The sequence below is a fragment of the Drosophila biarmipes genome, chromosome 2R (assembly GCF_025231255.1).
Source record: "Drosophila biarmipes strain raj3 chromosome 2R, RU_DBia_V1.1, whole genome shotgun sequence".
Lineage (NCBI taxonomy): Eukaryota > Metazoa > Arthropoda > Insecta > Diptera > Drosophilidae > Drosophila > Drosophila biarmipes.
In genome coordinates, this window is record NC_066615.1 from 1694644 (window position 1) to 1698284 (window position 3641).

Genomic DNA, 3641 nt, shown 5'->3' on the forward strand with positions numbered 1-3641 from the left:
ACAAAAGCGAAGTGCGTACTCGGCCGCCAATAAAATGTTACATCTGTGTGTTCATTTGCTTCGCAACGTAGGCCATACATCTGAAACTGGTGCAGGATTTGCGTTTTTGAACACAACTCGCAATGATACTTTACCATATCGATGTTCTTGAAAATAAACTGACTTTTCAATAAAAAATGTTTTTTATGTTTTTTATATGGCATTTGAGGGACAATTTTTACGTTATACACACTAACTTTATTTTATCGCTATTGAAAAATGTATATAAATATAAAAAGGTATAAACTTACTGTTATCTCACTTACTTCTCATGAAGTGCCAGAACTATATAGTTTTTGACAACTATAATAGACCATATAGTTTAGGGTTAAAAAATAAGTGTAAAATAGTTATGTACTAGAGCGCAATGAATCTTATGCTGATCAAAATGGCATATAAATTAAATAAATAAAATAAATAAATAAATATTTTATCAACTAATTTAGTTGAAATAATTAGGACTTCTTAGAGACACTCAAAGACGTGAAGCTTGTGATTGGTAATACCAAAATTTAAAATCTATATATTGGATTTGAGTATAAGATCATTGGTTGTAAAAAGATACCATATGAAACTAAAAAGCTCTGTATTTAACTGATAAATATGCTTGGATATTTCTACCTAAAAGTTTTGTGAAACAATTTTCTACATAGATATAATTTAGAAAATTAAATGAGAATGGAATAACTCATTTGGTATAAAAAAAAGATCTTAACAGATAAAAATGTGCTTAGATTAAATTTTTAACAGTAAATAAGTAAAGTAAAAAAAATATTTCAATATAAAGTGCTGAGATTTAAAATCTTACAGCAATCTCAAATCAGGCTAAAAAAGAAATAGTTTTCCTTAAAAACTGTCGCCCAATAGATATATATTTTCTTGATGCACTTCTAAGGCATACTTTTCGAACAACATCTATAAAGGATGGAATACCTAAACGCTAATTTGGAGGATATAGAGGAAATGAGTTGATCCATTCGAAGTGAAAGAGGTAGGCCATTGTCTAATGATTGGATTTTATAAGTTAGGCAAACGTATTGCTCCAAGACCATAAATAAAACGAATTGATTTCACTTAATAATTACATGTATTTTTTTAAAATTAGTTCTATAACATTCTTATTATAAATTTATCATTAAATAAATATCTTCTTTACTCTGCCATGTGAAATTTTTACTGATTGTTGCTGACTTCAGTGACATTAAAAAAAAAATATTTCATTTTTTTAGACCTTCTTTTTACATCTATATGTTAGAGTATTCTGATTTTTATTAAATTGAACTCGAAATTCTTAAAAATATAAGAAATTATATTCCCAATATTATAAGATATGTCAAAAATTCCAACAACTATAATTTTTATATACTTCTGACTAAAATCATTACTAGGTTGAAACATATTTTTCAGTGCCTAAGTGTCTAAGTTGCGCTACTAGTTTTAAATAAAGAGTTGATAACCACCATTTCCCAAGAAAACAAATTCGATTGAAGAAACGCCGTCCAAGGAAGCAATTGGATTGTATTAAAAGTAATACGCAAAACTAGTTTTTCGGGGTCAGCTTGTCCCAAAAAGTTAAAAGAAACTGGGTTCGGTAAAATAAAAATTTTAAAATTTGAAAACGGGAATCGTTTGTCAGCCATTAATTTGTATTTCAAATTTTTTTCATGGAATCGTTTGTCCACCATTTAGAATTTTGAAAATGTCCAATCTTTAGAAAGTATGCCAATTTTACCACATTTTGAAAAACCGAAAAGTCGAGTTTTTCAAAATTTTTTTCGTGGAACCGTTTGGTTACGTTTTTTTACCATTTAGAATTTTGAAAAAGTATATACTTTAGAAAAAATGTCAATTTTAGGTTTTCGCGATATTTTTAAAATCCAAAATCGAATTTTTCAACATTTTTTTCATGGTCAATTTTAGGTTTTCGCGATATTTTTAAAATCCAAAATCGAATTTTTCAACATTTTTTTCATGGAATCGTTTGTCTATTATTTATCCACGTTTGTTACCCTTTCAGAGTTGTAAAAAGGGCCAAACTTAAGAAAATATACCAATTTAAAAATTTTCACCTCATTTCAGAAACCCAAATAATAACATATTTCAATTTTTTTATGGATTTGTTTGTCCACCGCTTGTTATCGTTTGTCCACCCTTTAGAATTGTAAAGAAGCCCAAACTTTAGAAATTATACCAATTTAAAAATTTTGATCACATTTCAGAAAACAAAAAATCACAAATCATCAAATTTTTTCATGGAATTGTTTGGGCACCGCTGGTTATCGTTTTTCCACCCTTCCGAATTGTAAGAAAGTCCAAACTTTAGAAAAGTTTCACATTTCAGAAACCAAAAAATCACAATTTTCAAATTTTCATGGAATCGTTTGTCCATTGCTTGTTATCGTTTGTCCACCCTTAGTATTTTGGAAAATTCCATTCTTAAGTAAATATGACAATTTTAAGATTCAAAACTGTTAAAATTTTTTTGTTTTTGTGTTTTTAAAGGGTTAAAATGAAATCGATTGAAAATAAAGTTTTCATAAAACTACCTCATAAATGTAGTTTTACTGTTTGACCAATATTTAAATTTAAAATATTTTATACCCCCATGCAATAAATAGTAGTGGTGGTAGTAGTCGAAAGGGTTATACAAAACCAAAACAGGTAAATAAAACATAACATGTTTGGTAATCAGGTAATTTATAAAATATTTCTAAACATGAATGGTTGGTTTTTTAGGGTTTTATATTATTACCGGTGCACAGGATAAACATTTAATAGGGTTTTTTGCGCAACCTGCTCCGAAACACTTGTCGCAATTAAAAAAATCGCTTTCCTCCTAGAAACTCATATTAGGTATAATAAACAACACCCACAACGCAGAATTAATGTATTTTTGTGTAATAAAGTGATGTGAAAATTTGTGCGCGATATTTGATTCCTTACAGTACTTTCAACGTATTCTTTCAAAGTAAATTAAAGCGAAGTGGCATTGCGCGAAATTCTGCATCTTTGTGTTTTTGCATCCGTGGGTTTTGTTGACAGTCTCCGTAAAGACTTTCAAAATTTGCATGAATAATTTGTTGTTTAAATATAATTTAAAATTTGTTTTAAACCAGAATTTCGTGCCGTGTCACAAGTTTAAGTTTGCATAAGTGTGATCAGTGTTGTGACTATTCACAAGGAATTTAAGTGAAGTGGCGTAGCAGGTTCAATGATATTTACTGTTGTGTTTTACTTTTTCGATCCTTGTATAATTTTGAGTCTTCTTAAAGACTTGCAATATTTTTTTTTGAATTAAAATTCAAAAACAGTTTTTTTAACTTTACGAGTGTTTGTGTGCTTAATTTTCTTTAAAAAAATAGTGATACTTTACATTTTATTTAAAGCATAAAGTTCATTTTTTTTCCAAGTCTTAGTTTTTTTTATTAAATTAAAATTTGTTGTTTTTAAATGTTATTTTTAATACATATTTCACAACTTTTAGAAATTAACTCTACATAAAAATTTCGTGCCACGCCATAACTGCTGTTTTTACAATGTGGTCCATAAAAAGGAATTTACCGTACTACTAATACGAAAACTGCAAGAATACTCCTTAAATT